At 36.7% G+C, this 8779-nt stretch overlaps 1 pseudogene; it reads right to left on the bottom strand.

The window, feature by feature from the left end:
• Positions 1-2116: 2116 nt before the first annotated feature.
• LOC146148713 (general transcription factor II-I repeat domain-containing protein 2-like) lies at positions 2117-2697 on the bottom strand (annotated as a pseudogene).
• Between the last annotated feature and the right edge of the window lie 6082 nt (positions 2698-8779).

Below are 8779 nucleotides of genomic sequence, written 5' to 3'. Positions count from 1 at the left end.
TAAATTGCTTTGGACCAGAAAAAATTAAGATGTACTTGAAGTTTATATGACTCCCGACATAAAAATATTTGTTTTTATATGAAAATTAGGTTAGTTACTTTTAAATAAAACATTTTTGTGGTGATTTGTTCCACATATTTATAAAAAAATGTTTATATCTGTAGTAATAAAAAAACTGAAAGTTGCATTGCAAAGAAAAAAACATCGTAAACAATAAGGAAAAAGGGTTAAAAGAAAAAAGGCAAAATTTCATTGGACTGAACTGTTTGTTATTAAGTAATGAATGAAGAAGGTATCATTTGTAAGCTGTGCTGACAGACAGTTTAACAGCAAACTAGTGGCAATAATAAGTAATAACTTATAATGGCTTGCAGAGTTCTAAGGCTTAAATACATTGTATTCATTTTTAGTAATGAACTGTGATATTAGACTATTGCTAAATTAAGATTGTGATTTTGCAACTTGTAGCAAAGTTTCAATTTCTGAATTAACAGCTGAGGAGCTTAAAATTATAAGACGAAGGTGTGGACTCTGACATTCTTACAAACCTATGTGTGGGCCATACAAGAAAGTATTTAAAACATTCTGCATATAATAACAAAGCTTAACAAAGCTGTGACCCATTTAGCAAGCACACAAAAAGATAATCAAAGATGTTAGAGAAATTTATCTGAGTTTTTGTTTGGAACATCAATCTTTAAATTTCTTCAACCAGTATTGTTTTAACAACTGACCCAACTTTATTATCTGGGTCTGACAAACTTTTTTCAGGAAACAGCAGTAGATGTTGTAAACTTGAACAAATATTTGCACAGCTTTTGGGGAGTATATCAAAGTAAAAAAATATGGGTCTAAAAAATTTCAATAGATGACTGACTGGTACAAAAAAGATTAAGAATGGATAAATGTAATAATGTTCAGCAAGAAAACGTTGTTAAAGAGCAATAACACATAAATACTATCATAAAATTATGACACAACTTGAAGAAAAGTTTAAGAAAAGCAAAAGATATGAAAACTCCAAGTTTTGACTGAGGTACCGCAATCATAGTGCATAAGGCAAACACAACAGTATTTGTTTACTTTGAAAGTGAAGGAATTGATCAAATAACTTACAAATTGTGGTTGACATATGACCAAACGACATTAGAAACAGTAACTAAAAAATAGATGACTTTGACATTTTTGGAAAAACTAAATAAGTATTTCAACACTATATCCCAAAAAACAATCACTTGATTTGAAAAAGTGAAAGTATGTGAATTGTCTGAAGCAGCAATAATAATTGCAGACTTTGCAGAGAAATATTTTTTTTATTTTCCAAGAAGCTGTTCAAAGCTTTCTATGGATGAATTCTCAGGCAACAATCTACGTATTTATAGTTTATTACAAATTTCAAAGAGAAGCAGATGACAAAAACCCAACCTTAAACATGAAAACTTTGTAATTGTGTGAGACACCCTCATACATGACAATAATACAATTCATTGCTTAAAAGCGAAAAGTCTTCGACTGTCTTAAAATAAAATTCCCATTCTTAAAAAAGTTGTGTACTTTACAGATGGTGCTGCTGGACAATATAAAAACAGAAAAAAACTTCAAATCTAATGTGTCAAAAACAAGGCTATATGCTGGGTGGCATTTTTATTCAATTTGACATGGCAAAGGGCCATGTAACAGGTCGGGTGGAACTGTAAAAATATTGGCTACTTGGGCAAGTCTGCATAAAATTAAAAAACATCGCATACAAACCCCAAGAGAGCTGCATAATTGGGCCACGTCAAATATCAGCAATATTAGAAAAGGAAGTCGAAGAAGAATCTGCATTGCTTAAGAAGAAAGTTAAACTGGCTATTCCAACTCATGGAACCCAAAAGGAACACTGCTTTAGGAATCTTGCTAGACTCTTAAGGCAGGGGTGTCCAACCTTTTTGCTATTGCCGCCCGCATTCAGATTAATTTTATAAAGCACGGCCGTAAGTTAATCTGCGTTATCTGAGAGACGAATTTCGTCGTGAATATCTACTAAACTTATCATACCTATACTTAATAGTGCCATGAAATATCAAACACAGTTTGAAACGAATTTATTCAATAAAAGTCTGCGACGTTGCAACTAGTGACTCGCTTGCTTTTGCATACAAGCAGATAAATTTGCAAAGTTGGGAACCTAGCGGGATACCATCAGTGTTAGTTGAGACTCCAGGTTTCCGTCCAACAATCGCGTTCGGTACTCGTTTTTCAGGTACTTCATTTGTGAAAAGGCAGACTCGCACACGTAAGTGCTTCCGAAAAGAACAAGAGTTTCCCTTGCCTATTCTCGCAACATTGGATTATCAAGTGCACTTTTCCACGTGTGAAGCAAATTTTCTTCGCACTTGAACTTAGTAACAAGCTGCTCATTATTTTTTAATTCCACCAGTTCGATCTGAAGATGTAACGGAGAACTTTCGGTTTCAACCAGACAACGAGTCGCTATGTTTGCGAAATTTTTTGAAAATCTTGAAAACGATTAGCAAAATCTTGCAACACAGTATCAAAAACACCCGAAAAAAGAGTGATTGGAATGTTTTCGACCTGTATTTCGCAGCTGTCGATGAGAGCCGTAAGTTGTGTAAAAAAGAAAAAATTACGCTGCCGAAGATGATTTTTAAGGAGAAGACACTTGTCATGAAAATCCAAAACTTTTTTGTGCATGTTACATATTGTCGTACCTTTTCCTTGCAGGCTTCGGTTTAAATTGTTGACATGGGACAGAAAATCCACCAGAAAGGCCAGATATGTGAGGAAGCTCTTATTTTGTAAAGGACAGTCTTTCTTTTTGTGGAATAGTATTCCAGTATTTCTTTGCGTAACTGCAGAACACGGCGAGATGTTTCCCCTTGAGACAACCAACGAACTGCGGTGTGATAGAGAATGTCTTTCGCAGAGGTTTCGCTTATTTGGAGAAGTTCTCGAAATTGCCTATGATGAAGAGCATTCGCACGAATATACAAAATGATGCGATTTACGTCTTTTAAAGTGTCATTCAAGGCAACAGATTTGACACTCAGGGCTTCTTGGTGGATAATGCAATGAAGGTTTGTGAGCTTCTTATTATCGTACTCTTTTGATACAAACTCAGCAAATCTTGCCACAAAGCCTTGGGTGTTACCTATCATTGCAGGTGCTCCATCTGTGCAAATACCACGAAGATTTGTTAAGTTTAATCTATTGTGATTACAAGCATTCTTAACCGCCACAAATATGTCTTCACCACGAGTGCGAGAAGAGAGGGTTTCCATTGAAAGGAGGTCTTCACAGAGATCAAAATTTGGAGACAGAGAACGAATGAAGATCAATAGTTGCGCAGAGTCCTTAATGTCGGTCGATTCATCGAAAGCCAGTGAAAACAAAGTTGCTTCGTTGTTAACTTTTGTTTGCAGGGAGAGGGTCAACTGTTTGGCGATATCATCTTGGCGACGTTGAATTGTATTTCGCGAAAGAGCAATTAAAGAATAGTCAGTTTCCTTACCAGGATGAATGCACTTGACAACGTCTATGAGACATCGCTTAACGAGTTCTCCATCCGAATAAGGCTTTCCCGCTACACCAAGATGATATGCGACTCTATACGAAGCTTCGCAGCGATTATTGTTTGACTGAATAAAAGTGGACATACAAGATGTCTGCTGTCGCACACATTTCTTCAAATTTTCAGATTTTCCTCGACTCGCCTTTCAAATTTGCGTAATTGTGTGACATATGACGACGAAAATGCTGCTTTGCATTATCCCCTTTAACAGTTTTTAATACTTGACTGCATATCAGACACACCATGGTATGCTTTGCCGTCTCGATCATAAAATAATCCAACTCCCATTTGGAATTGAATACCCTTTTCTCCTCTGCTACTGTTCTTTTTCTTTTTTACAAAAACTTATAAATTAAGTTAACAATGGTGGAACCTAAGCTTTTTAAGCAGAGTTTGAAAAAGTATGTTTTCTCTCCTAGGTTTGGCAATTACTTAACGACTCTTGCTACTGTGTGTGGTTTATGATTTATTCTTTTTTGGTTTTTGGTATTAACACAATACAGAATGTTTTTGTGTCTGGCCATTTTAATCCTCAATGTATTCTCTCTCCATTTGCTCCATAACAGTTTAAGAATTACTCATACAAACTTGTTCGTTTAAACAAGGATTTCTATACCTACCGCTTAACCTGTCCCACAGTTTTGCCATAATTCCACTCACAACTCGCATAGCACATAACTGCTCAGCCGTTAATTATGTATCATGAATACCTATATATGTTATCTTTGTGACATCACAATTCAGATTGTTACCAATTTTCTACTTGCTTTTTGCGCCAATCCATCAATGAAATCAACCTTTGATTCACTGAGAATGTAGCGAAAGAGCTTAGCTTACTGATTTAACTGCACTCCCTTGACACGTTTCTTATCTGGATTTAGTATATCAACCATTAACGCATGCCAGTACGGGCACGGCCGCCAACACATGCTTATTAAAATACGTGTAAACGGCCGCAAAATTTTTCATTGACGGCAGCAGGTTGGACACCGTTGCTCTTAGGTGTCTGAATTTTCTGCATCTTTATAATATTAAAAGGACCTGGTATGTGACCTTACTTACAAACATTTATACACTGGGATGAGTTGAGGGGTTTGTTACTTGCAAATTCAACAACCATTGGTGGCTTCCTGCATTTTGGGCCAATCAAGATGAAGTGACGGTTACTTTTTAACATCCAGCCGGACTTTTCAGATCTTTAAAATATTCAACAAACAAAGATACCCTTGTGGCTCCTCCTACAACATTTTATCTAAAGTTCATCCATCAACAGTCACTGAAAGATATTTTTAATTGACCAGCAAAGAACAACAAAATGCATCTCACGTCTTGAATATGTAAAGCAAAAAATAAAATTGTCTACATAAATGTGGAGTAAAATTTTGTTTCGATCTTGCAATTTAGTTAGGTCCACTGAAGATAGGCTCAGAAAGTGTCAATGCATGTTATTATAGATAAATATCCATTATTTAATAAAAAAGGAACACCCCATTTTAACGGTGACATTTTGTTTAATGTATACCATGTAGGGGTTATGTTAGATACTTATGCCTAAAATATTCTTTTTAGGCCTTTAAGGCACAAAATTGCTATTTTAAGGATACATTACATGTTAATCTACATTTTGTACATCCATTTTTTATTAATGAATAAAATGGCGAAAAAGGCACAAGAAAAACAAATTATAATAGAAAAGCTCTCAGGTAGCTAAAACGACAATTTACTTTTGTGTATCGCCAAACTTCCTCTTTTTAAAGCCGAATATTGTTCGGAAATTCGCACAAAACATGTTTTGCACGGTTCATCTTTGTGCACCCCGAAGAGTAATTTCTCGGGGAAAAATACACGATGTTAGTAGTTTCAGTGTTTCATACTTAACCACGCGCTTACGTTTTCCAAGTATAAACACGTCCCAGGACACAAATAAAACAAGTGGTATACGGTTTCCGTAGCCTTTTTGCAGAAGGTACATTGGTTTGATTCTATTTCACCAAACGAATAAAGGGAATCATTTAGTTACACTTAATCTGGAAGCTTCGTAGTTTGTTTTCGATTGTTGAATTGTACGGGTCATGATAGATGCTTTCCCATGGCAGACTAGCACTCCCGCAACTTAAGATCCAATGCCATTCTAATTGAGCTCTAGTGGAAAGAAGCTTGTTGTTTAAATTTGTTCGTAAACCGTTTTGGTGGAGTTGTACTGGTGAATAAATACTTTTAATGTTTCGGTTCTACACGATCGTAACTTTGTTGTGCTACCCGAATCCCATTCTTCTGGGAGACTCGATCTTAATTTAATGAATTTGACAAATTCGGTGTTGTTTGAATTATAGGTACTTGTCGTTTATACTCAATAATTTCTGGTGAAAATTATTTTAGATTCTATAAGTGATGACATAAAAAACACGTGAATGATATTTAATTTTTTGTTTAGCCAAAGCGGACTGCTTGCCTTTGGATCTATGATTTCCTAGAGTTGTTTGCACGCCGTTATTGCGCAACGTTACTTTCACAGGAAGAATATACGCCTTGTAACTGCATTGTTTGTTCCTAAGTTCCCATTAAGGAACGCTTCCATTCTGTTACCTTGGTAAAAAGGGCCTTCGATTTGTTTCCAATCAGCTTCCGCACATTCTTCGAGTAGTTTAGAGATCCATTTCAAAGTCTCTCTTTTCACCCTCTCCCATTTGGATCCCCATAAGAATGTAAAGAGGATTCGTATAACTTTTGAGATAAAGCATTTGGGTATACTAATCGGGACAACACTGGTTTTAAAGGTTAAAATTGGGATCATGAGGGTCTTGATGAATGATGACTGTTGTTTTTTCGGGGACCCCTTGCGGACAAGATATTTTTCAGCAGTGAAGTAAAGTTTTTCTTAATTAGATTGGTGTCGTTACTCGGACTAGTGGAAATTTCAACTCCTCAGTATTTGATAGTGCCTGGTGGCTATAGAAGACCACTTTGTTCCATGTTTTTTTTTTTTTTGTTTCCATGGTTTGTGACTGTTTTTACGATTTGTCCCGATAAAAAACGCTTGATTTCGACATGTTTACTTAGCAGCCTGACATTTCGTCCAAGTCTTCCATTGTCCGAAAGACTTTTGTCACTACCCAAAAGAAATACTGTAGTGTCGTCAGAAAATAAGGAACAGTTTATAAATTCTTTGACATTTATCGTGATGCCGTTATAACGGACCTGTCTTAACGCATGCAAGGCATTTAATGCACAGGACGAATAAAGTTGAAGAGAGGGGATCCCTCGCGTACGTTACACCACTGTCAACGTCAAACGATGGTGATAAAAAAGTTGTTATTAACAGTTAGGCACGACAGATTTTTTTTTTTTTATAAAAACGTTCGATTAATTTAATAATCTCATCACCGAACCCGAAAGCAGCTCAGGCTGCGTATATAAAGTCCAAGTTCACCGTGTGAAAGGCCTTGAACATGTCTAGGGACAGTATCGTGCCAGGTATATCGTAATAGTCGGCGCAGTCAATGATATCGAACAAAAGACAGATATTAGTGCCTTGTGCCAATGTATCGTTTCGGATCAAAACCATTTTGCGCAGGCGAAATAATGTCGTTTAGTACAATTCGGACCCAGGTGTTAACATTCAATAGCGTTATTGGTCCAAAATGTCCCGGTTGATGATTGTCTTAATTAGCTTTTGGATGTAGATTTACTACTGCTTCTGACTGAGAAGCTGATAGCCTACCCGTATTCACAGTATGTCACCAAGTTGCCAAATAGACGCATTTGATATTATCCTAAATTGTGATACAAAACTTTGCTGGACAACCGTCTAGCCCGATTATGATTATCGGGGCACCGGAAAGCTGTTAGGTATGACGAATAAATTGGCGAAAAATAATTAATTAAAAATCGATTTCCTTTTTATCGCAAAGTTCAAACCTCGAACGTTGTGTGAAACAATATTTAATGACATAAAAATAGTATTTGAACGCGTTCAATACCAATATCAATGTCCCACTCGTACTCCACACCGCAATCACATCTAAACGCTTTCAGGGGTTCTTAACCTTTTTTCTCCTTATTACCCATTTCTGTCCAGATTAAAACCCCATTAACCAAAATATAATTTTATCAATTTTGCTATTTGACCATACTAAAAATATAAAACGCCGTTATTTAATAAAATATAGCTTGCTCGAGAATATCTTCATTAAAACACTAACAGCAACGCAGTCATCAAGTTTTCTCATAAAGCAGCTGTAACTGAACTAATTATGAAAAAAATAGCTAGGCTAGGCTAGCGGATACAAGAAAAATCTTTACTACTATTACGTAAAACTGGCCACAAAACTGATCACTATGACGAACCAATTCTAAAAATGATAAAAGGTCACTGTGCTTGTTTGGTTGTTTTAAAGGGAAAGTAATAATGCAACTTTGCCACTTACAGCTATGAAATTGTTTGTTACATCCATAATTCTAAATATTCTGGTTCAGCTGATTACCCACCTGCTATCCTGAAATTACCCACATTTGGATAATTACCCATAGGTTAAGAACTGCTGCTTTATTGGGACCCATAAGACAGGAATGACTTTTCCCGCAACGGCAGTTGACTATCTTATACTTGCAATGGGTATTACTGCACGCTTTACACATCGTTACCTTCGGTAGCGGGTTAACAGTAAAACAATTACAGACAACAAAGTAGCCTACCTCTGGCACAGTATGCACACAAGCACATCTTCATTCGTCTTGAATTCTGGCTGGAGCTCCTCGCATCACGGCATACGTCTCAATATCCCTTTGCATGAAGGACATTGACACGTTTCTTTACCCTCCTCAACCAGAAATAACTCGTCGGTGCGGCACTTCATTGCTAAGGCATATTTGTTGGAACAACTCCATTAAACGAAAGTTTTCGACTGAACCGAAACCAAAGCTTGTCAGCGCGATTCTGGTCGCACATATGTTTATAGATTTACTATTAGGGAGATCGTCCGGGCTTCGTTGCATCCTTTTCCTTGACCAGTTTTTGGTAAACTTCGGTGTACTTGACTTAATGTTGGCGTGGGATTCAGAATTGAGAGCCAGCGAGTTCTTACCAGTATCGTTTAGAATGCTGCTCATGGCGGTTGTAGAGTGTGGATTGTTATCAGCCGTGTTGACTCCAGCGCTAGATTGGGGTGCAACTGCGTTATCATTTGTATGTCCGTGTGCTTTGTC

This window comes from Ascidiella aspersa, chromosome 4 (assembly GCF_963924565.1).
Source record: "Ascidiella aspersa chromosome 4, kaAscAspe10.2, whole genome shotgun sequence".
NCBI lineage: Eukaryota > Metazoa > Chordata > Ascidiacea > Phlebobranchia > Ascidiidae > Ascidiella > Ascidiella aspersa.
Note: the sequence above shows the minus strand (reverse complement) of the source record. Positions and strands in the feature narration are given on the sequence as shown.